The following is a 26232-nucleotide window of genomic DNA, read 5'->3' on the forward strand; positions in this document are numbered from 1 at the left end:
TGACATCGAACATGTGGAGAGCGTAATTAAGGTTTTTCACAACGTATTTGTGGTCAGGGTGTTTGCTCAGAGGTGTTTACTGACAATGTGCTCATACCAGAGCAGACAAACTAATTTACCAATGAATAGCAGCATGGATTTATTGATGACTATCCATCTTCAGCTTCCAGTCTGGCAAACCACATTTACTTTAATAAGCCTCCTCCTTCCAGACACAACATGCAAGGGGTTAGCCCCTCCGCCTTCCATCGTCATCCCTCCCCCCACGTCTCATTTCTTTCCCCTCTTTCCACTGTCATCACTCGTCCCAGCAAGGCCTCGCTGGTCAGCAAACTCATTCAGTGACAATTTAATTTTGAAGGGTTATCTCTCTAAATTCACCCCCTGTCCCCAAAGCCCACCACGCCGCCGCCTGCGCCGAAAAATCACGCCGCGACGGACCTGCTTGTCCTTCAGGTATCTGATGGCAGGAACAAAAAAAAAAGGAGCCAAATCAAGTACAGAAACCACTGTGCGAGGCAATAAAGTACAACACAAATGCTGCTTTGTGGTGCTGCTCGCCGCCCCGTCGCGGCTGCGCTGCTAAAGATATACAGCACGGAGTGGATTCAATTCATACAGAGTAGCTAAAATTTACAGGTGAGTGAGAGAGAAATGCAAGGTAAAGAATAGGCTGTCATCGCTTATTGTATAAATATGTGTCTGTGGGCGCGTTTATATTAGCTGTGCATGTGTGTCAGTACGAATGGGCACATTTGTTTTCATTTGGATTCCTGTTTCCTCAGCATTATTGCATTTCACTTCCAGTAACAATGCAACCTGCACAGCTACATCTGCCAGTTTTTTTTTCTTTACCCCATTCCTTCCTCTCACTTACTTTGCTTACACACATTCATTTGTTTCTCTTACCGGGTCCTGAACACACTTGTTTCACCCTCTCACACCTTTTTCTCCCTTCTTTAACACAGGTTTGGTTTTCTAGTGGAGGATATTATGTCAAATGAGGAAGGAGCTCAGACAGAAAGTCAACCACAGCAATCCAAAAGGATGACAAATTTCCACGGCACGCCCCTCCTATGATAAAGATTTGTGTGTGATATAATTTTCTGCTGTTATCATTCTCATACGGTTGCCAGTATATCCTGCAGCAGGTGGATTTACAGAGGCTGCACAGGCTGTCAAACACATGAGGAAAACGCAATAAGGCCTGAGGGTGAAATCTCACTGTTTTCCATGGCTCTTTTCTACAGAGGCCCAGATGGACCATCAAAACACAAAAAAACACAACACACATACAAAAACTACCAGACAAACTCAAAGGGCTCAAACTCAGAAGATTAATCACAGTAAGAATGCAAAAGCCACAATAAGAGTACAGAAACCATTTGTGCTCCCCTGTATTTTATAGATGTTGTGGTTTTTGTATTCATATTGTGTTTGTTGTTTTTTTGTTTTTTTGTGGGAGGGGGGTTGTTTTCATTCATGCTGGCTGTACTGCATTTGTGTTGGGGTTTTTGCGTTGTGATGATCCTTCTGGGACACCGTAGTGTTGCGATCCAGCATGCCTAACTCCCTGCACAGGGACTGTCAGTTTCAGGAACGTCTGTCAGCGAAATGCACCACTTGGAACAACCTGCACCTGGTCCTGAAGCATTCTGGGAACAAGAAGGCTGAAAATGTTTGATGTGGAAATTTAACTCATTAAAGAACCAAATGGCAACAAGGTGTTTCCCCAGAATTCACTAAAAATGCCAAATCTATAAAAACCCTAATGATAACACTATTTAAACACCATCACTGAAGAGGGATGAGCCTCGAACTCAGCTATTAGTAGACTGTGATTCAGTGAGTCACGAGACCACAGAGCAAATACTGAAGCTCATCACAGCCACGCTGATACTCTGTACAAGATCACAACCTCAAGTGTGATGCAGATTCTTTTTTTACACAACACCGATGAAAAAAGATTTTGTTCTTTGAGCAACACACCAACTAAACCACAAAGTGACTTTTGCTGAACAACAAAAAAAAATTTTTTTTTGGACAAAGTTTCTTTGTGACTCTGTCTTTGCTCCTTTGGATTGCAAACATTCATTCACTTCTCTTGCATGTGCAACCACAGAAAAAAAGAAAAAAAATACATGTGTTGCGTGCTACTCAGCCAAAGGGAGGGATTTATGGTGTCACTAACAACTTAATTCCAGCTGTGAGGCTGGATTATACATAAATATGAATGACATTCACTTAAAATCACCTTGCTTCTCCATTCATTGCTTGAGTTCATGCTCAGAGGTTGACTTCGTGCGCATTGTGACACCTATTTGAACAAGTGTATCTAATGGAGTGGTACACACACACACACTACTTTACCTCTTCTGGTATGGTGGAAACGCTATCCTGTTGGTGTGGAACAAAGTATGAGGAATGTTTCTAGAACCTTGTTGATTCCTTGCCATGAAGAATGAAAGGAGAGCTGAGGAAAAAAAAAAAGATCCAATCAAGATCAAGTGTGTGTGTGTGTATGTGTGTGTGTGTGTGTGTGTGTGTGTGTGTGTGTGTGTGTGTTCTCGTATTTCTATCCTTGTTGGGGCCAAATGTCCCCACAAGGATAGCAAAACGTGGAACGACGTGCCTTGTGGGGACCTTTTTCTGGTCCTAAGTAGGAGAAACTGTTTTCTTGACCATGTTGTTGTTACTGAAAAAAGTAAAAGTGCAAAAACATTTCTTTAGGGTTAGGCTTTGTTGTGGTGTGGGTTAGGGTTAGGGTTAGGGTCAGGGTTAGGGGCTAGACATGAATGGGAGTCAATGGACGGTCCCCACGAGGATAGAAATACGAGACTGTGCGTGTGTGTGTGTGTGTGTGTGTGTGTATAAACAATATTTCATTACTCAGAAATAAAACTGCTTGAAGACTTGGTGCTTCAGCTTTGGATCTCTTTCCTATGGTTGATCGCATTAAGTGAGGATGATCGCTGAAGTCCAGTTCTCCGACACTGACAACGATCTGTGGATAAATGTGAGCATCCTCTGCAATGTGCTTAATATCAACAACTGTAGAAAAATCTTCCATTTATTTCGTGTTTTATTTTTTGCTGTTTTTTGCTCAACATAAAGTATTTTCTCTGTCATCTCCAGCCTCATTTTTTGCGCCCTCGACCTTCTCCAGACTCTTCGCTAATCCCTCCTCTCAATGCTAAGGGACGTTTCAGAGATGACGACTGGCTGAGTGTGAGTGATGGATGCTGGCTGAGACAGACAGGTTGGGTGAGACAGGCTGAGCCAGCGTTAGGAAATGTAAGCAGTCCCGCAGTCCCATACAGAGCTCTGCACTCACAAAGAAGCAGAATGATTTTCTATTTAACGCTCCCACAATAAAAAAAACAAAAAAACAAACAAACATTCACACAAAGCTGCAGAGGTATAGGAGTACAGCTGGAGGACTAGGTGCTTAAACTGACCTACTTGCCTTTTGTTTTGTTTGTATTTATAACGTGGATTGTGCGCATTACTCTGGGCCTCTGTCAAAGCCTGCCTGAGGCGGAAGCCAAGTAAGCAGCTGCTCTGAGCAAATTACAAACCTCGATCTCAAGTATGATTGCATAAAATTCCTCCATTTCATTTTTTTTCCTCAATCGCTAAAGAGCAATTCTATGCATCATTTAATCTACACATTATCCAGTTACCTATTAGTTTAATACGTGGTTCTTGTCATGCTTTTGATTTTTCTTTGCCAGTCTGCACACATAAAGTCCAGGTTTTTTCCCCATTAAGCGTCTTGCTTTACTTATTGAGTTGAGAATTAAATATTGTACAAAATTCAAGGGTCAGTGCACACAAAAGGCAAAGTTAAGCTTGACTTATCCTCTGTAGTTTGTTATGCTTATGCATTTAGGTTTATTGAACCAGGTTTTAAAATTGTTGACGCACAGGATTCTGGCAGCTGCTCTATTTTAAAATCAATAAGTGGATCAAAACACTGGCACATATGGGGACATTCATGGCTTTTGATCAGTAATGTACATGAAAACATCCACAATCCTTGTTCTGACTCCTGAGTGTTTAATATTTGCTTTGGTCAGGATGTAATTCAGAATTATGAGATGAGAGAAGGTGGTATTGAAGACCACAGGGTGATCAAACACATTAGTTCAGACCAGTTTTCATCTCCTGTCTGGGCCAAATCAATGTGCTTTTATGTTCCTCATTAAATTTTCTGGTTCACTGTGTTTTTTTATGCTACTCTTTAACATATGTCCAACGCGACAGTTGCTTTACACAGAATACTGCAAAGCTCTCGATCAGAGGATGGAGCAGCAATGCTTCTAACCTTCACATAAAACACTTAACTAAAATCTCAGTGATACTGTTTTTGATTTATTTTCACATTACAACTCTGAAAATAGCTTTTAGATATGTTAATCATTTTTATTAGATGAAATATTGACAACACCGTTTATTTTCTTTATTTATTGGGCTTGAAAGGGGGTAATTATTGTGCTGCCTCATTTTGATTCTCTATAGAGACAAGGTTTCAATTCTGTCAGTATTTCATTCTAAAGTGATTTGCATTTTTTTTTAGAATCTCTGGTGGATATGGGATTATTTTAGGAATAATAAAGCTGTATTGACTGCAGTATAAGTACACTGTTGGCATAATTTAGAAATCTGCATGATTTCAGTTTGAGTAACTAACTCATTTGAGTCCAGTGGAAGTCAGCATGGAACCATTGGCAAACCCATAATGGGAGCGTTGACACAAAATATGAATGAGAAATTATTGTCTCGTATCAGTGTCAAATGAGTGGCCTCAAGTCAAATGGACATATATGTTCATAATAATCAAATATTATTCCAAAGGTGAAGGGAATGTGAGTGTCACAACTGAGTGTTCTGCACAGTAAACATCATTGTATTCCTCTCTTGTGGAACACGTGTAATAATGTCACACATCCCACTGGAATTTCTTCTGTGGAGTATTGGAAATGCTGAGAAAGATCAAACAGAGGTGTCCTGTTCACTCTGTACCCCGCAGGGAAGCAGGAGAGGACGGAATCGGCCTCCAGCAAAAAGAGGCTGCAGCAGTCACTGTATTGACAAGCGCTCCAGGTCAGAGAGACTCGATGGTGGAAGTTGGAAGAAACTAAAAAGTATCCTGACAACGTGCCACTTCTTAATTCCTGCCCAAACAGGGTACAGCAGACAGCTGGTTTCCATCTGAACTTTGACCTGCTGCCATTAAACCACTGTGTTCATCACAAATGTTGGAAAAAACAAATAAAATGCAAAACAAAATACTGCTCAGAATTTTAAACGAAGCATTTTAAAAACTTTATCTGCATTCCCATGTTGTATTTCCTTAAACTGTACCTTTATGTAAATGTAAGGGTCTTTTAGTATTTGCATTTCATCAAAAATGTGACTTAATTTGTGTTCACCTGTTTTACAGAGGGTAAGAATACTTTTCTCATTTTATTGCACTTTTTTCCACACTTCAAATTATCACTGGACTGTTGTCAATGCCTCATTTAACTGAACCTGCTGCCAGTTTACTGCAGTCTGCATTGGATGCTGAATTTTTTGTTCGCAAAATGTATTGTTTGAAAGGAATTATGATGACTTTAATGTCAATAATGGGAAATGTTACTTCTTTTTTGATGGAATTATTGCAATTTTTAGCAATACATTTCAGCAGGATTGAAATTGCTTCAATTATTTTTAATTACTTTAACTTGTTACTGAATGCCATATTTTTATTGTATTTGAATTACTTTCTTGTCTTTTACTGCTGTCACAATTGTCACTGTGAAATTTTGTAATTATCACGAGTGTAAAATTGAGAGCTGCTGGACATCTTGAATTTCCCCTCTGGGAGATGAATCAAGTATCTTCTCTCTCTCTCACTCGTGCACGGTGCGCTGCTTCACAAATCGTGCACATGTCGCTTTACTCTTTTGCAGAGAACCATCCAGTAACGTTGTATAGAGAGGAAATGGCGGAAGTGACAGTCTTTCAAAATAACGGGTTACACTGGAAACATTGGCACAAATAATTAATGTGTTTTTTTTTTTGTTGGTTTGTTTTTTACCAGCACTGATATATTTATATACTAATCTTCTGCAGATGTTTCACCTCTGATTTGAAAGAAAGAACTGACGCAGAGAAAGATTTCAGCCAGTTGACTGTGATGGCCTGAGATTGTTCCAATGATGGAATCTCATCACCCACCTTTCTTTTTGTCTCTGTTTCAGAAAAACTGAACCTTAATGTCTTCATCGAATTACAGACAGTAAAACCACGTTTAGTCAGTTTCTGAGAATTCTCATCAGCCAGAACAAGAGCTTCACACACAGGAGAGTGGAATAAACAGGAAGGCTTCAAATGACTTATGAGACTAATATATATGACTTATGATCAGATGAAACTTCTCTGCGTAACAGTGGCAAGGCTGCGACGTCTTCCATTTTGATCAGATCGAAAATGACAAGAACTATAAAGTACATGGCGTCAGCCTGAAGATTTAAGGAAAAGCTAGCAGTACTTCATGCATTGACCTCAGGTTTTGTCCCTCACTGAAGCGTTCTTTCATCCCATGCATTAAACAGTCTGGCAGATGTTTTCTGTGGTACAGTCATCTCGAATTGCAACTGGGCTGCATTCCTTCCATCATCCTTTGTGATGCAAAAGATTCCTTGGCAAACTTTGCCTCCTGATTTTGCTTGAACAAAAGCATTCCTGCGTTTCATGTCAGACCATATTGCTAAAATATTCATACAAATTTAAATATAAATAACTATTAAAAATTTGATAACTGAAATACATGATTGCTTAATTTTGATTTTCAATAAGTGCTGATTCATTTTTATCATTGCTTTATTTTTCTTCTCCTTATATTATCTTATTATATTTCTTGATGTAATCAGTCCATTTTGTTTTCTTCCATACAGACTCCGCTTGCTATCACTTCTTTCTAAGAGCTAACTGTGCCTTCCTGTGCACACTATCCAATTTTGCAATGGCTTCCTCCTCCAGCTGATCTTGACAACACATTTTGCACTTAATCATCCATTCACTGTTCTCCTAAAGCGATTTATCCAATCACGGGGCAGGAGCAGAGCTGACTAAAGTGTAGGCAGTTTAAACTCTGGACAGCCCACCACAAACAAAGCAGAGAGACAATTAACCGCATGCACAAAATCACATCTACAGACCATAAACATCAAATGCATGTTTTTGGACGGTGAGATGAAACTGGAGTACCACAGATCATAAAAATAACATCTGATCTCATTTCTAAAACTTTGAAAATGTCCAGATTTAAAAAAAAACTGTACAATTTTATTCATTGACATATTTGTCAAAACATCAGGTCTCAGATTTTTGTTTTTCTGGAAAATCACATTCATTCATGCCACTCATCTAATAAAAACATCAGCTGTTATATAAAAGTTCTTTTTTTATCACACACTAAAAATTTATGAATCCTAACAGAAAAACGTGAGCCCTAAGAAGCCCCCTTTAAGAACCTGTACCCTCTTTATGAATAACTCTATACATTTCAGATTAAAAGAGAACTATGGGGGTGTCTCCATGTCTACACACAATATTTCAAAGGTTTTTTTTTTAAGTGAATTGTTTTGACTCACTGTTATCTTGAAGTTGGAAAATCCTTTTTCGTTTGTTTCTTTTTATTAGTTAACCCTGTGAATAATGATTAAATCAATTTTGTCTTTTCATCGTTTACAAAGAACCATTTTTCAAATGCACCCTGAACGTGCTGGTACTTATTGTACACATTATGTGAAAAGATTGTTCATAGACCACTCTCAATATTCCAAAACGAAAAATATCTAATTTTATTGCTACAATCTGGTAAATTTGTCATGATTTTTTTCTTCCCTATTAGTTGTTATTGGCAATTAAGTTATCGTTTGTGAATCATAAACTTAGCAGTTATTTTAGGAAGTTTAAGTTTAGTTAACCTCTTGTATCCAAGAAGTCAAAAAAGGTAATTGACAAGGTCCAAAGTAAATTGTCAAGTGAGTACCACTGCAGCACTGTTCTCTCAAGGCTCATAATAGAAAAACCTGATTTTAATATCAGGCACTAAGTGCATTTCTTGGTGACTCCAGTAAATCCTTTCCAGTGGGAAACATCTTCACTTAAAAACTTTTTGTTTTGTTGAAAAGAACGGCCTGAACACAAATTGCCTGGAGCTTAATATGAGCAAAATCAATAAAGTCAAATGAAAAAAAAAACCCTTGACACTGCAGCCCTTCTCAGGAAAAGATGCAGCAAATTGTTTTTAATGATGGGAAATGTTTTTTTGTTTTGTTTTTTCCAGTGGTGGTGGAATCAAGTCATAGAAGTCAGTAGTGTCAATGAACTGTTGATGAAGACTGAGTCATTAGTTCAGACCTCAGCAGTGTGGTGGACTCCAGATGGGTGTCATTAAGAATTTATCAGTACTATTATTAGTATCAATATTTATTATTGATCCAGTACTTTAACAGTATTCTTATCTGTACTTCCTATTTTTGTTTTTTTAATAATAGCATGTTTATTAAACGTAAAAAAAAAAAAAAAAAAAACGTCAATCAAGCAATCTTTTGAACAAATCACTTTCATTAACAGTAATGGGGATGATCACACTGAACAACAACTATCTGCACGCCCAAACTGTCTGTGGATCATTTGGTACTGGGCGCAAGGACAGAATAAAAAGTTAAATTTTGAAATTGTACGTTTAAATTTCTGTCAGTGTGCATTGAGTTTTATTTTGAAAAACACTTTACCGTACTTTTGTTCAAGGTTTCCTCTACCTTTTCATTTCAATGACCTTTACAACAGCATTGTTAAGCCCTTGTTAAGGCATTTTTATACAGCGTCCTGGTAGTCTCAGAAAAAAGAGCTTAGGTGCTTAAAACCGGTCCATGGTGGAAAAAAGGTTGAGGACCACGGCTCTTATGAAACAGTTAAAACAACCATTACAGTCAGAGCTCTTGCAGTATTGGGTCTCTGTACCAGCTCAGATGAGGAACCCGCCAGTGAAGATTCAACATTCATCAGATCATCCAATTACCATGCTCGACACTGAGCTGTCTTTACCAGTTATTAATAAAGATTTTAGGACGGTTTCATAATTTTCCAGGGCTATATGAAAACTTTACACTCCTTCATCCAACCCAAGGTGACAGGGCCCTGGAGCTGATACCAGCTGGTTATGAGCAAAGGCAGGGAGCATCCTGCTCAGGTCACCAGTCCATCACAAGGCAAACACAGACGGACACAGCCACACCTATCGGCAACTTAGTGTCATCATCTGACCTCAAACATGTTTTCCGAAGATAGCATGAAAACGGGGTAGGCAAATAAAATGTCCACAAACAAAGAACTCTATCCACAAACAATTGCAAGTCTAGACTCAACATTCTCACTGCTGTGTATGGTCATTTTTCAATCAAATTATGCCATATAATGTAAATTCTTGATTTCCTAGTGGTTTGTTTTGCAATGTCATAAAGAATATCTTCCAATATAACACATCCCAACTAAATGTGATCATTCATCATTCATCTGTTCTACTGATTTCACTTTAAGGCCGTGATTTGAAAATGCTTTGTTTCTGCGGCAGCAGTGCTGAAAAAGCTGTAGTTTTCACGTAGAGCCTCAAGTGGGTGCTGCCGTTTGTTTTTGCATTGGAACCATTCGTGTAGAGACACGGTGGCATAAACACGGACATTCGCATAGACAGGCAATGAAGTTAGATTGCTATCATGGGTGTCTAAACTCTAGAAGCATTTATTTGATAAATTTCAAGACTTTCCAGGCTATTGGGAACCCTGTAAACACAACCAAACAAGGACCGGAGAAAATGGATTGGGAATCATGACACCCTGGAGGCCACCATTGTTCTATTGTCCATCTACTTGTGGTGCACATGCACAGTAGCAGTGGAGAGGCAGCCTAAATACCAAAATATACCCGTATGTACCATCTGGGTCCACTTGGTGGCGCTGTACAATAACAGACATGTGGTATATTACCACCAAAAAAACCCTCCATTACTGTCATGTGTGACTGACAGGGCACACACACACAGCCCCTTCCACTGAATGCTGTTGGATGATAAGAAAAATATAAACAGTGTGACGTCCCATGACATTTCCTTATGGTTTACTGAAAATGAGCATGCACATAGCAAACCATGAGGATGTTTAACATTCAATAGGGAAATAGAGGGTTCCTGACAACATATTTTATGTTGGTGCAGTGAAGCGAGCATCAAAACGCCTGGCACACCGATCGCTTGTTACTCTTGAGCTCAAGCGTGTTCCTAATTTCACTATTGTTGTATTTCAGTCCCACTTAAAACACTTTTACAATTGGTGAGGTAATTAGTGGTTTCTGCAGTTTTTTTTTACATGAGACTGTATTGTGTGACTGTACAATATGTAGTTTATAGGGCATACCATGTGACTGCAATCAGTGTGGCGTGGGGGAAGAGTAGGATCGTGGGGGAGGCAATCAAACTCGGCTTAGTTCTCAAGGAACAACAGGTATTGCTTATGCTTCCACACTCCAAAAAATTACAGCCAATTCCTTGATAACACACTCAATATGAATCACTGTTGAATATTTCTTTGAATGTCATTCTGAATTCAAGACATACATTGTAGCATTAAAATGATCAAACTGTAACACTTGGCTCAAAGACCTTTAAATGACAAGTGTTTGGAACTTCGACACATCCAAACTGAGACTATCAAAGTTGAGTCGATGATTAAATTACACCAATGTCTGTCCTGTATTTTCTTGTGAACTGAATACAGAAAATGGTTGAAGAAGAGTACAGACTGCAGCATCCTGTTTTTATTTACATTTTATGACCTTTCTGTAGTTTAGATTGTATAAAAATATCCATGACGCATTTTGATTCAAAGGACTCAAGCAAAACGTTGTGTAACACTAAAAAAAACTGACTTTATCATATGAAGGAAAGCCGACAAAAAGCCTCACTGCTTAAAATAATGAAGTTTGTGATCATTTCCACACAAGTTATCTGAAGAAAAGATTGGATTCTTCTTTACTTAACTTAAGACTATCTCAGGCAGAACCCATTCTATTATGCAGGGTTAACACTGTTAGGCAGCATTATATGACAATACATTTATGATATCCAATAATACCTAAATCAAATCAAATTTTATTTATATAGCACGTTTCATATAAAGTAAACAACCCGAAGTGCTGAACAGTGCTAAAAAAAAATCAGTATAAAATCAAAGCCGCACCTTTGAGGAAAGGTAAACACTACTGTAATGTAAGTGATGTACATGTGATGCACATATTCTACTCCAGCCACTGAAAATAGGACAACACAGCGAGTAATCACTTTAGTAGGTTTCATCATCACTTGCTTTTTTGGTCTCTTTCCTTGATTTGTCCGTGCAAGACCTTGGTGTCAAAATTTTGACTTTGAAGCATTTGCATGCAGTATTTTCATTTTATCATTGATTTGTATGCACGAGTACTGAAAGCCACCTTCTTGAAGCCAAAGAAATTATGTAAATAATTTTGAATCAAGATGTTTGATGACTCTGAAAAAGAAAATCAAGACTTGCAAGATTTCAGTCTGTTAACTTCTTAATTGTTTATTTCAACTGCATGACTTGTCTTACATTTTTAGCGATGGTATCAGATCTAGATGCACAAGCTGTGCCTTTGAAAGTAACTTCATCAAGCACGGAGCAGATGAACGAAATGAATTGAAACCAGAGGCCCTGAAGGTGGTAAGAGGGCAATTAAACTGAACACGCAGGGGGTGTTCCTCACTGCAAGCTGGGCCCTGCTGCAGCACTGTCCCACTCCATTGGCTATACTGTCACCATCCATCAATCCCTTACTTTAACCCCCGCCCCACCCTAACACTGCTCTGTCGGAGCCACTGATCATCTTCTGCTCGACCCTCTCTCTCTAATGCATCTTGTACTCGTCTCTCTCGCTCTTCTCAATGTCATTTTCAGTCTGTTCTTTTCACGCTTTACACTTCTTAGTCATCTCTCCATTTTGTTGTATTTCTGGCCAGATTCACATTGGGTCATGTCTTCTCTTTTTTGAATCACCATCGGGCTGGGCTTGTGATTATATATTTGTGGCTGTAGTTCTTCCAAGCAGATTTATTTTGTGTCCTGAGATAAAATGTCAACACAACAAATACATCCATTTTTAGTGATTGTGTTGTTTGCGAGTGCATCTCACCAATGCCCTTTTTGTTTCAAATGACAGAAAAACACAGGAATTTTTTTTAATGTGGTGACCAAAGTTATTACTCACAGATAAATAACGGGTTTTGCAAAAAGAGCTTCAAGTCTCATATTTGAATCCAAGATCAGGTATTTTCAGTAAGGGCAGTCACAAAGCTTTATCCACACTCCCACATGAACCTCATGCTATCGTGCAATAGTACTGATAACGGCTGTTAGGATCTATAAGCCATAGAAAGTGACTGACACAAGTGTTTAAACTTTGATTTAGCACTTAAAATAACAATAAAAATGTACACATTTTTACAAAAAATGATCAGATGAGAATCCATTAGTGAAAAGACGTCCCTTGACCACCAGATTTCTCCTGCTGCTGTTGTCAACCTTTCCCATTGAATTCCACAGATGTGAAAAGCCGTGCCGTTTCGAGACCTGTTAGGAACAGCGACGTCTCCCGCTGGGCCGAGCTGAGGGTGGCTGAGATCCAGGTTTATGTAATGAGTTGTGCCCAGACAGCTTATCTGACAGTAATATGTGATTAAGGCAGTGCAAAGTGAAGAGAAATATCTGCGCACCCCTCCCTCCTTGTGCTCTCTCCTCGGAGGCCTGCCTGCCTGCCCACATGGCTGTATCTCCTGGCTTACAGCACTCGATATTATTGATTACGTGGCAATTGTGTCTGACTTGCTTTAACCTCAAAGGCACCCTTTCTCAGATGAGGAGTGGTCGGCTTCAGCCCGACAGCCAAATCTGGATTATCGCAGCAAATCAATGAGAGATTTCTGCCGGCCCTCAGTCCTCATAAAAAAGCCATCACTCATTAGCACAGTGATCACAGACAGATTAGCAGACATTTGGCTCTGTCAGGGAGGAGGGAGGGACAGCGCCGCTCTGATGAGCTGAGTAATGTCTTCCTTCCCGCCCTCCTGATCTCTTCATCGCCAACATGACATGACTTTCTGAAAGCCTTACTCAGCAAACCTCACCCACATGACAAGAGTGCAGTGTAAACAGGATGGCATTTGAATTACAGAGCATGCAATGCTTTCTGAGCAGAAATGATAATCAAACTGGCACTCGAGCCTGGATCTGAGTGAACCGTTCAATGGGTCATATGTGAGACTGATGGTGCTGATGCTCCACTTTATAAACTGATTATTCCGAGAAGTCTGTAGCAGCAGTTGTCAAGTTTCCTTAATTTTGGACTAACTTTTAGCTTACTTGAAGCTACAGCAGTAGCTGTACTGCAAGTAATTACAGCAAGTAATGCAATGCAGTGATTCTTAATTTTTTTTTTCTTGTAGACCCCCAGACTGCCTCTAAGTACAGCTGTCCTTCCTCACAAATACATAAAAGCCTTAGAAAGTGACTTGTTATGAGTTTCTTTGACATTTTGACAACCTCAGAGCTCACAAAGCTTCAAGGTCCAGTTTGTGATCTGGCGCCCCCTCAAGGGGACACAGACTGCAGGTTCGGGACCGCTGATGTGACAGTTCACATCTGATCCTTGACTGCTAGAATCTCTCCCCACAGTTCAGCATGAGATCATTTTATTTATTGATTTTTTTTATTATTATTATTAGAGTTATAATGAAAAGCAACTGCATGAAAGTAGCTGAAAATAGCAGTAGCTGCTCCTAAATGATCCCCCTGCTGTGTGTCTATTACTACCCTGGTTAGAGCAGGTTATATTATGGCTGTTGTAGTGGAATGTTTGTGAAGTCAGAGTTCCGAGTTCTCTAAAAGTTTCAGGCATCCGTATATTCCATGCCTTGCTGTCACTCCAATATGAACAACTTCCAAATCAGCAGAATCTAAACCTATTGATTAACTTTTTCAGAGAGTAGCTGGATTGAACCTTTGCTTCAGTAAAATATCAGTAACTCCCCACTAAGGACCTAAAGCACTCTTCCTCCACTGGAACATGCTGCTTACCTCTTCTTTGATCCTGTATGGGCCGAGAGTAGTGTTTTGCGAAACACTGAGGCAAAGTGGGAGATGCTCAAAGAGAACCCGAGGAGACGGTAATTACCCAGAAAAGGATGAGCGCCGCTACAAGGCGCCGCATTACAGCACCCTGTCACAAAATCCTTCAGCAGGAAGAGCTCGTACAAGCCCTGCGCTGACCAACACCGCGTGTGAGTGAATGACAGAGGTGGGAGCTGGTCACGGTTGTAAAAAGAGCCCAGTTTATGTATAACATGCAGACGCAGTAATGGAGCATCATCGCTTATCAAGTGACGGACTGACTCAGAGGTGGTGGAAAATTAATGAACGATGGATACTGATGCAGTGACACAGGAGTTGCAGCCACCGTTGCACCAAATATGATTTTATATCCTGGTTATAATCTTATGTAACATGGAGTAACATTTTGTATTTGTGAAAATTAGTCTAGCAGGCCTTTTTCCACACTGTCAGGAAATTAATGCTCATATGTGAAAACAGAAATGTGCATCATTCAAATGATTCAAGTCATTTTTAAGCAAACACCAGTCCAAGATAAAAATGCTAAAAACAATATCTAACCCTCCCTCTCAACAACGCTGAGATCTCCTTGCCCACTGTCCACTCTATAAAGATGTCAGTTTCAGTAACTCTTTCACTTTGTTGATTCTACAATTTTCCACACCAAGAATACTTGGTGTAGTTTTCGGGTTTTATGCTGTGTTCATTTTTTAAAGCCAAATCTAAGCAACGAAACAGCATGTTGTTGTAAAATTGAAGGTATGGCAATAAATACTTAATCTGCACTGTTTGGCTGTAGGTAGATTTTCAGATCTGCTGCGGTGAAGTGGGATGAACTCCAGAGGCCTGTCCATGCACTCCAGGTTTTTGACCTGCATGCATACGCCTACGCATATCTATGCAGCCCCGAGTTGAAGCCAGTGGAAGGATGGATTTAGAAGATGGATATGTCAGTGTTAACATGTGTCTAATTGTTTGTGTCTCTCAGCATTTAGTCTATATAACAAACTCGTCCAGCGTGTTATTTGCCTTTCACACAATCCCAGCTAAGGACTGTCTCCAGCACCCCACAACGCTAAGTTGAATAAACCTGATAGAGAAGATGGATGGCTCTTTTCTGCTTTATTCCATTCTATCATGTCTTATTCTTTTCTCAGATTCTCAAAATCTCAACTATTTGGTATGAAATCTCATTTTAAGCATTGGAAATTGTGTTAAAAGAAAACTCTCATCATTTCTCATCATCAAAAGGTCTACAACCTCTTCTAGATTTCTCTTTTTCCTTTCTCACTTTCCTCCAGTTTCCATTGTATGTCCATATATAATCAAACACACAGTGGAAAGGACACTATTCTCTGAGCAAGTCCCCTCTGCCATTTTCTCCTGTTGAACTTAAGATTATGACAGAGAAAGTAAACTGTTTTTAATGGCTCTGTTGTGCCATCATAGTAATCCATAACAGCAAACTGTGATGGGGCTGTTTCTGAAAGGCTATGCTTGATGGTCATTTGCGAAGAAGAATGAGAACAGTTTACCTGAGCAATATTCATTACAATGAAATCCAAATATATAGTGAATGGGAGACAGCACTGAAATGGCCAAAAACAAAATTCATCCAGCAGCATTCTGAGATTAAAAAACAAACAAACAAATGTACTGCTCAGGAATGTGCAGGAACTGAGGAACAGTGTCTGCTGCCACCATCTCCTTTTTCTCTGACTGTAGATCAACAAAACAGCTTCAGCACTCTGATTCAGAGGTTTTTGGAGACAAATTGCAGAGAGAAGATAATGCTACGCTCCTTTACTTTTCTGCTCTTATCCACCTGCAGATAAAAAAAAAAAAAAAAAAAAAACACTGATTGATGTGCTGTCATGTTCTCCTGGTTCGCGTTTCTACCGCAATCCTACTGGATCATAATGTTTCAGTCCTACTTTATAGACACCCAACACCAGGTTTTGTGAGTCAATAAGATGCACTGCTGCAGGCTTTCCTTGTTCTGTACTGTAATTGCACCATTAGCAGTCTATTCATTTAAATAAACAGTGAATTTTCCTCCTCTGTCCCAAACACTGTGATATTAACTCATATTCGACATAATGTGAACTGATTGCCTTTTTCATCAATTTTGATGTCAGCCTTAAGATGCCTGCATGTCCGCCAAGCTCTCTTTTCACTTTGCCATTATCTGCAGCAATGAGCTTGGTAAAGCTGTCTCGGCAGAGGCCTGTGCGTATATCAGACAACATAAACACAGACAGCTGTGTCAGAGGGCAGCCGATAGCCTGTAGAGACTCATTCATCTCCTTTTTGTCTCCTTCTTTGTCGGGATGCAGTCATGCTATTCCGTCAAATGCTGACTGTTTCAATTCCGGCTGAAAGATCAAAACACACCATTTAGTAGCTCCTCTCCAACACAGATGACCTTTGCATCTCAACACTTCACCTCTCTCCTCATTCAGCGCCGCCTCCCAGCCCGCTTCAGCCTTATTGTCTCTCCTCCCCACTCGGTCTTTTCTCCATTGCTGCTTCAGCTCCACTTCGGGGCAGCATTCCAGGCGTAAATACCAGCAACGAGGATTTGTCACACAACAAAGCTGCCATTAAATTGCTGCTTTTGTTAGTTTTACTTGGCATGGTTTATTTCTAGGGGAGAATGCATTTCGCAATGGTAAACGCTACTGGCTTAGATATGGATCCCCAGTGGTTTTTATTTACAAAACTAGAAGCTTTCAGCCATTCCTTCAAGACATGTTAATTTCCAAATTCCTTCAAGAGGGTTTCATAATACGACAATTAACTGAAAACAAGGATAGAGGGACTACTACCACTGAACTACATCAGGATTAAATGAAGAGGCTTTGATTGTACACATCTCTAAAACAGCACCGCCAATGATCAGATCATATAAAAGGCTTTTTACATTTCTTTGACAAACCTAAAAAAAAACCCCAGCAACTTCACCTCCACATGGAGGAGCATGCTGGAGCAAATTTTCCAGTTGTACAAAAGTGTCACGGCTGGCATGCTAGCTGATAAAATGGAATACACTCTTTAAACTTTCTATTCTTGAAAAAGCTGATAAAATGGAATGCACTTTTCAAACTTTCTATTCTTGAAAAAAATAAAAGACAATGAAGAGGAAAAGGTGGAGAGCAAAGCGACTAATGATTTAGTTGAAGCAGCTTTTTAGAACTGGATTAGGTTAAAGAAAAGGTTAAAATAAGCACTAAACAAAATTGTAAGTGCAATAATCACAACATCTGCAGCCTGAAGAGTTACCAGGTTTTTTAAATTAACCTGCAACGAGAGGCCATGATCGAGCTTAGCTTTTGGAAATCTGGTGTATTCCCCCCAAAAAATTACGCCGTGGTATGAGAGAAAGCGTTAGTCAATGTGGTTCAACTGATGCTAGGTTGGTGTTCATCCTTCCACACTGATTTGATAGACAAAACTCCCTTTCTCTTTTTCTCACAGCTTCCCTCTTATCCCGCCTGTTTTCTTCAGTTCTGTCCAGCCACCTGGCCTCATTGACTGACCAACCACAGCTGAAGTGGGAGTCAGGCAGGAACAAAAACGTGAAAAGTGGGTAGTGCACAGTGATCATAGTTACGCATGTCGGGACTGAAAGCAACATGGATGCTGGAGCACGGCGTTGCAACTATCACTGCTTAAATACTGCACTAAAACAAAGATTTCTGTAGAAGAACAATCACGCCTCCCACAAATCTAAGAATATTTCTTTTCCCTGCTCCCTTCCAATCATGAGAGTCACCTGTTTGGGCTGAAGTTTCATTCTTTAAGTCTTTGCTGATGCAACATCCTCCATTCACCTGGGCCTTGGGACCAACAATAAAAATACCACTCCAGAGGCAGGTCACATACTATCGAGGGGTCTTGCTCAAGAAGTCACAAGTGGTGACATTGAGGAGTATTCGATAAAAGTACCTCAATAAACTGACACCTAAGAGTTCCCAAGAGCAACAGCACTGACTTGTCGGTTGTTTTCAACTGTTGTAATTAACACCAAAACCTTTCACAATGGTTCGTTTCACCTTCTCCTCAGACCGACTCAGCTAAAGCAATCATGGTGAGGGCATGGTAAAGAAATGGCGTGCCTGATCTTAATAATGCCCCTTTTTGTGCAGTCCGCATCACCTCCCAACCCCTCCCTTCCTCTTCTGCTAGTTTACCATCCTTCAATTTTGCACTGTTGCTATCCTTTCTTGTCCCCATACATTGCTCCGCTTCCTGTCGGAGACCTCATACAACAGTCCAGAGGAGTCACTGTATCTGCAATTCATTGCCCTATCCCTCATATTGGGTTTCATTTGAGGCTGTCAGTCAAGGTGTCTGTCAGATATAGACACTCCATTTCACTATTTTTTTTCCTTCCTTCTTGTATTCTCAATGAATTCAGAGAGTGAGAGAGACTCAGAAAGGGCAACTGTCAGAAGTGCGCTTTCCCCGAATAATGCATATAAAGCTGAAGCGGTTTTTCTCCAGTTTATCACGTACAGAATGTAAAACAGAACGCTCTCCGAACATGACAGGGTATAGTAATTTACCAATCAATTTCAAACAGTCAGCACAACATTATGTGCATTTGTATTTTGTTTGCTGGCTTCAGTGCAAAGCATCTGTTCTTATAGCGATACACACGGATAATAGAGAACAAAACAGCAACCAGGGAGCACTGAGGCCAGAATTTTCTACCGAGTTTATTACACCAACGGTAGCGAAAGCATGTACTTAGAAGTGGAGTCAGCTATTTTGCAGCTTTTGGCTTACAAATATTCATTCTCCTTAAACGGATCTGTTGCACTAAACGCATGTCATATTCCTTGATGCAGAGCTTACTGAAAGCCAAATATATCACAAAAGTGAATTTCTTTTGTGAATATTTATATTTTCAATTTAGAAACATTTATTCTGTTGCATATAAAACACTGAATTCCTGAGCAAAATGTTAGAATATTAACTTAAAGAACCACAATTAATGTGACTTTTTCCAGTGATCGATCAACTGTAACGTTCATACAAAGTACTTCATTTTTCATAATTTTTAAATAGAAAGCCGGCATGAAAAAAACCCCCTAAAATATTATCTAAAAAGAAAACAGCGTTACTCTGCAAGACCATTGCTGCATTTGCTGCATGTAAAGCAATTTCAGCATCAATACCAAAGCATCACTCCATTAAATATTCAATAAAGGGTCCTCTTGTGTATCTATAAATATGCAGAGAAACTAACAATTACATCCATGGTGAGTGGTGCTCCCCTTTAACCTGGCGTTGCGTTGTTGCCGCGTTCAGGTGACACATGAATAAATAAGCGGGTACCGAGGCGCTTCCCAGCAGGCACCTCTGGAGTGGTCAGGGTTACCTGAGCTAACACTGTACACCTGACACCTCTGTGCAAGCATGCACACCACCCCACGTTTAACGAGCGTTTGGCTTCTATGACAAAATAACCTTTGACCAAACAATGGCAACAGTTGGATGAAGCCATTGCGAAAAAAGACGGAACTTCAGATGAGAGTTCACATTATTACAAACAAAACGATTGGACTGGGTACACATGATGCTACTGAAGCAATCGATCAACTACTTTCAAAGCACTTTAAATTCAAAACACACTGCACGACCAATGCGTAAAAGTAAGAAGTATAAGCGTGCGTAAAAGTCACGAATTACGCGCGGACTGTTTGGCCACGAGATTCGCCTCAGCGCTCTTCTTTCTCTGAAAACGTCCTCTGCGTCGCAGTCACGCCACTAACTCTGCTTTGTGTCTACCAACTCGTAGCAGGGTGATCGTGTCATTATCATATTGTCCTACCTTCCTCGTCCGCGTCCGTCCCTGGCTGAGCGCCTTTGGGTTCGATTGCCTGTCCTGCTGTGATGCGTTACCAAGTATCTGCGCCCCTCTCCCTCTCTCCCTTTCCCCCTCTCTCCCTCACGCTCTCTCTCTCTCTCCCTCCGTCGGTCTCTCCCGTTAGCCTCACTCTATCACCACACCAACGCCCTGGTGATCGGCAAATTCCATTCCCCGGTGTTGAGAATTACCTCCGCAAACTGGATAAAGCGCAAAAATGGACCTCCTCGTGCCTGGAGCTCCCACGTCGCGTCCCGCGCTTGACCCAACCTGCTTCACACACCAGTGCTTAGAGACACCGCACTACAAGTTTTTTTTTTCCCTTATATTAAGTGATACAGTAGCCCCCACACCCAACCGACCCCCACCTCAATTAAGAGAATCCCCTTTAGCCATCTCCCCCAAACACAAAAAATAACTTCGAAGTTTGTATGTGTTGGTACTTCAATCGCGTGCAGCTGCTTTTACAGGTGACACGAGTAAAGTATGACCCGACTGTCCTCGTGTCAGTGGAGAAAGTGGCACCAGCCCACTGTGATGTTGAGACAAACCGTCTGCGAAGAAAAAGGGAGCTGAAAGTACCGAGATTAAAGATCTTTATTTATGAGCATTCTATACAAGATAATAAACGAATATATTGCAGAGATTAAATTTGAAAACTATTGTTTGATCACGGCGGTCGCGCATGTTTGGGGAAAAGCCAGTGCGATTGCGCCACCTAGTGTAAGAATTATGAACTAAAAAGAAACGAATTACGTCCTGATCAATTGTACTCACTTTAGGTTCTCACAAAAGAGATACATGTTGGGATGTTTGCTCATTTGGGAGTGTTGGATATTTCTCTATAAGATTGCACTAAGATGGTTACTTTGCAATTGAGGCTATAATAATAAAAGTGAAATTAATTAAAACATTTCATTCGTCCAATTTTATTCTAAACTGTTCATGGGTTGCAGGGAGCTGGACCAGTCCCAGCAGTTGTGTATGGACCAAAGTCAAAATACACTCTGGGCTGATAACCAGTGACTTACAGGGCACACACAGAAACACACACACTCAAAGTCATATTTATGGCCAATCATCAAGTCTATGTGAGTATCAGAGTAAGTTGACAAAGCCACATGTCAGGACTGGAACCAGGGACTTTGAAACCACAGTGCACACCGAAACCAAGGAGGCCCAATTAACTTTAGTCTTTTTTCAATTCAAAGATTGAAATTGTCATTTATACTAAAATCATTTAAGTCTTAGTTTTTGGAGTCAAACAGCTAAACTTCCTTATGAAATATTAACAGTTGAAGCCATGTATTTAATCAATATCTGTCAGAATGGATATTTTTCTTCAGATTTTGTGATGCTTTTGCCGCTTCGAATGCAAACATAGATGTTTATGCACATAATTTTGTCTGTATGACCGCTGGGAGTCTCGTATAATTTTGTGATGCAAAGCAGGGAGGAAATGAGCTGTATGGAGGCATGCAAAAATGATCTTTGTGGCAGAGCAGGTCAATCAATTACTCATTCATCTTCTGCACCGCTTATCCTGTTCAGGGTCGCGGGATGCTGGAGTCAATTCCAGTTAACTTATGTGTGAGGGCAGGGCACACCCTGAACAGGTCGCCGGTCCATCACAGAGCAGGTGTCTACTTAAAAGTTCATTTCAAACAAACAACCTCACAGCCTTTCAAACACACCGAAGCCTTCACCGGGTCTCATAGGTATTTGTACACTGTCAGTTGAGGTAAACTGCAGTTCCTCCCTTCATGGCTTGTGGTGAATTCACAAGGTTTGTGAAGACATTTGAATACATTCTGACTGCAATTAGAATTAAAACTAGTAACAATCTTGGCCAAGTCAGGTCAGCAATTCAACCCGCTACAAGAAGTAAAATATCAGGTGTGAACTGGACATAGTGTGAGTGTGTGTGTGTGTGTGTGTGTGTGTGTGTGTGTGTGCGTTCTCGTATTTCTATCCTTGTTGGGGCCAAATGTCCCCACAAGGATAGCAAAACGTGGAACGACGTGCCTTGTGGGGACCTTTTTCCGGTCCTAAGTAGGAGAAACAGTGTTTTCTTGACCATGTTGTTGTTACTGAAAAAAGTAAAAGTGCAAAAACATTTCTTTAGGGTTAGACTTTGTTTTAGTGTGGGTTAGGGTTAGGGTAAGGGTCAGGGTTAGGGGCTAGACATGAATGGGAGTCAATGGACGGTCCCCACGAGGATAGAAATACGAGACTGTGCGAGTGTGTGTGTGTGTGTGTGCGTGTGTGTGTGAGTGTGTCCATATTCAGCTCCAGTGCTCCAGACCTTGGGAGGATAAAAAAAAAACCATACAAGATGGATGGAAAGTGCTCATGTGCAACTAAAAGCACAATGAGGCACAAACATGTAGGATAAAGCTCCTTTGAGCAGTGGCGTGTTTTATATGTTTTATAAGTATTGTTAAATCGTGAATAATACATTCTCATTAATATTTTGAAAAGCAGGAGATGTATCATTGCTGTATAAAGTGTTTTCAGCAGTGAGCGCGTGGCAAATTTTATACAGGAGGAAAATAATGCGTTGCTGCCCTCTAGCGGATATTTTCCATAACTGCAATCTGGTAATATTTAAATTGTCAAATTGTGCTTATCGAAAGACAATACAACGGCACAGTAATGTAAATTTACAACATAAAATGGCACTAGCTTTAAAATGCAAACTACACACACATACATTTTTTTAAAATTCAGTATTTGATTATTATTTTTTATACCCTGTTGCAAGTATTACCCCTACACCACACACACACACACACACACACACACACACACACACACACACACACACACACACACAACAACAACAACACCCAACAACCCCCCCACCCTTTACAATCTGTCTATCCAATAGTTTTCTTTCTTTCTATCCTCAACTGAAACAGCAGAGAGCCGCCACTGCTGAGTTCTTCAGGTTTCTTCCTGTTAAAAAAGAGCTTTTTCCTCCCACTCTTGCTGATGCTTACCCATTTGAAATTGATGGGTTTTCTCTGTAAAAGTGCCTTGAGATGACTGACTTATATTCCGTGCTGTTCAACTAAAACTGAATTGAACTGAATGATTACAGAAACCTGTGCATTGTGTCATCCTTCAACTTGTTGACCTTTCTTGCTTGCGCAGCAGTATTATATTCCTCCTCCAACACAAATCTCTGACCCAAGCCTGAGCAGCAGTGTTTGGCAGTTTGAAAAACAGAAAGCCTCTGGCCAAGTAAACACTTCCAAAGAATGGTTTTCTATCGATATGGATGTAGGATGTGGAGTTTACTGTGCAGCATATACACACTCACAGGCCAATACGCTGGGTATGCTTCACCACAATCTGAGTTGATGAAGCACAACAGCTGCGCCATGCACTGCACTGTTATAATCATGTTCAGGTTTCTTGGAGAGTCTGACAGAAGGAGGCTTTGAAATTGTGAGGTTGTAGTTTGGAGTGATGGCAAACCAAACTGCATCAATGATCTATTAAAAAAAAAACCCAAAACATGCAGCATGTTCTTGGAATCCTTATATTCTACTCAAAGATTTGAATATTAAAAACAATATTACAGAACAACACCAACTACAAATACATCAATAAATAAATACTACCTCAAATATTACTGTTCTCTGTGAAGAAGGGCGACATGGCTGTGTTTTGTTTTTAGCACTCTCAGCTCGACTGCAGACACTGGGGCTTTCTGTGAAGCTGCATGTTCTCCCTGCTCCAGCCGGAGATTCCTCCAGGCACTCCAGTGTCCCTACACAGTACAAAAGCATTCATTCCAAGTCATCTGGATATTAGATATTTCTAGTAGGTCTGGATGTGTTTGTCAGTCTCTCTGTGACTGACAGGATGAACCACAGTCGGTGAAGATCCGCTCCAGTGTGACTCTAAGCTGGAAGATAGATGGAAAATAGCGTCGAACTGTGGGCTCAGCAGAGTTCATTCCAACCTGTAAACAAATCTGTCTAACTGTAAAAATTAAACATTAACAGCAATTTGTCAATGAAAGTAACTGTTGTTTTTGAACCTTGCACTAAATATTTGGAAAGAAATTTGCTTTTTTTAGATTTTCATTCCAAATATTTCAGTATGTACATATCCCTTTGCACTGAAACAAAAGGAAGCATTTGGAGCTGTTATCATCTGCAGGTCACTTAGCAATTGGTTCATTAACCCTTCTCACTCAGTTGAAAGTGGCTCTGGACCATCAAGATGTGGTCTTCTAAAGGACTTGTCCTCAATGTGCAGTCTAATGTGCTGCATAAAAACTACTGTAATCAGTTTTGTTCAAGATGATCAAAGAACTTTTTCTTGATTTATTTTCTAAAAGTTGGAATTTTTAATCCTTGCAATAACTAGTTGGACAATTAAACACCTTAATAATTTGGTTGTCTTAGTTTTTTTTTTATGTTTTAATATTAGACACCAGTAATGATGGGTTTCATATCAAGAATATTGTATAAATGCTCCAGTCACTTGGCACATATTCTTGTTTGTCTGTCAAATCTTTTTAGTAAAAGGGCCTGGAAGTTGTAAAATGCTGTATGGCAGCAGCCAAAACAACCGTGATTGGCATTAAGCAAGATTGATTGGAAAAGCCACAGAAATTAATTCAAATCATATTTTTTTTTATTGATCTCGTGCTCCGCAAGATTTGATGTTCTGACTAGTAAAGCTGAAAGAGCTTATTGTCTGAGACAAAGAGTTGTCCCCCGGAAGTCTCTTTCGGACATGGGGCAGTTGCGTCTTCACAGACTTAGTAAAAAACAGTAATTCTGTGTTTTGAGAACTATGTCACTTTGCTAATGACTTCCCAGCTGTCCACTGGAAGAAGCTGCTGCCAAAACGACCTGGAAAAGGATGAAAGCTTAGCGCGGTACACTGGCACTTCCCTCGGCAGCCATGAATACACAGACAATAGCTGGCCTGCAGGTTAATGTGCACCCCTGTTATGGTGATTGCCTCACACCTTTGGAAACCCTTTCCACAAGACCGTGCCAAACAGCACGGCGGGGTTTATAGAGCCCCATCAGTCTTCTCATTGAAGTGTGTCTGCTCCACAGAGCATCTCATGTTGAGCAGCTCCTGCTGCCTGTTCGCTCCGGAGGAAGCCTCGCCTTTACCAGGCTGTGCAAATATACAGTATGTGATGTGAAAATAGTACCGAGAGGGTGAAGAGAACAGCAGGGAGAAGCGAGGGCTGCGGTGCCATGTTAAAAACATTTGCGGAGAGACAAAGAGTAAGGGTGTAAGAGTGGCGCAACCACCTCTGGGTTTCAGTCAGTGGTTCTGCGGGCTGAGCGCCACAGTCAGAGTAGGAAAGACTCAAAGACAGCAGCGAACCATGAGCCTGACCTCTGCAAATAACCTGCCGCCCAAAGGAAGAGTGCGTGACTTGGGATGAGGAGATAAAGTTTAGCCGACTTCATACTTTTCTGATTATGTCGTAAGGTCACCGTCTCAAAAGTCGTCCTCACGTCACTCGGTCACCTTTTGACTGACTCCCTGCTCCAGTCAGTGAAATGCTGGACGCCTCAGAGATTCTAACTCACAGCACAGGAAGCTGTAGCAACGGGTTTTAAACAAGACCAAATCTTACACCCTGAAGAGACAAAGGAGAACGGACATTTGCTGCAAAACCATTCAAGAGGTCACTCTGCTTAATAGGTGTTTTTACAGATTGTAAATCAATTCATACAAGGTTGTTAAAAATAAAAAATAAAACCTCGGGTGAAGAATTAGAGAAATACTGCCCATAAAAATTGAACATTTCTCACACTCTTCTTCTTTAGCTGTGGCATTCATTAGGAATTTCATTAACATGCACAGAGGTATTACCGCACAGAAAAGTATCTTCCCGATTGTAAAACCCGCTATCCTGTTAGATTAACAGCTGAATGCTTTCTACCAATTCCTCCATTCATCTGTCCATCCATCTTGGATTCACACTTTATTTAGGTCAGGTTTTCATTTCACATATCCCTCCTGACATTGAGCAAAAGGTATATCCCAAACAGATCCATTCCAGGGTCAATATAGCCAATACTTCTTCTGGAAGAACAATTGTCACCAATTAACCAATTATTATTAGGACAGTGGAAA

The 26232-nt window shown here is 40.4% G+C and overlaps 1 protein-coding gene across 1 annotated transcript in view; it reads right to left on the bottom strand.

Moving 5' to 3' along the window:
* The window catches only part of cdh23 (cadherin-related 23), a 202490-nt gene extending 182350 nt beyond the window's left edge, over positions 1-20140 (bottom strand). The window contains exon 1 of the mRNA XM_030105917.1: positions 20071-20140. The gene's annotated coding sequence lies outside the window, so the exon portion shown is untranslated. The remainder of the gene's footprint in view (positions 1-20070) is intronic.
* Positions 20141-26232: the final 6092 nt, after the last annotated feature.

Source organism: Salarias fasciatus, chromosome 13, assembly GCF_902148845.1.
Source record: "Salarias fasciatus chromosome 13, fSalaFa1.1, whole genome shotgun sequence".
NCBI lineage: Eukaryota > Metazoa > Chordata > Actinopteri > Blenniiformes > Blenniidae > Salarias > Salarias fasciatus.